Raw genomic sequence first — 451 nt, 5'->3', positions numbered from 1 at the left:
CTGATGATTAGGTTAGGAAAACTGTCACATCGATGGCATAGAGGACACGTAAGTGATTTTCTGCTTCTACATTTGCACGAAATGAACGAATCTGGCAAGTAAAAATGTATCGCTTTACTCCGTAGACCGAGATCGTTAAAGTTGATCACTATTCAGGTTAGAAAACATATCCGTCATATCGATGGCATAGATAGTAGTATAGTAGATTATACAGTAGAGTGTTTGTTTCGTTAAATATTTGTCTGTAAAGCAGAATGTAAAGCAGAATTGCTTTCCTTTATGCTATCGATGCAACAGATTTCCTCTGGATATCTGTCAACTTTAACTATAACAATAACAATTAATAACTCGGTTCGCAGTGCAAAAATGCGTCGAATGATTTTATCAACCTTGAGGAGGTTCGACCTTGTATGTACATACATTATTACGTAATTTGTAATTTAAAGATACG

The sequence above is a fragment of the Trachymyrmex cornetzi genome, unplaced genomic scaffold, assembly GCF_001594075.2.
Source record: "Trachymyrmex cornetzi isolate Tcor2-1 unplaced genomic scaffold, Tcor1.1 scaffold886, whole genome shotgun sequence".
In the NCBI taxonomy this organism is placed as follows: domain Eukaryota; kingdom Metazoa; phylum Arthropoda; class Insecta; order Hymenoptera; family Formicidae; genus Trachymyrmex; species Trachymyrmex cornetzi.
The sequence above is the reverse complement of the archived record's forward strand: the minus strand, read 5'-3'. Positions refer to the sequence as shown.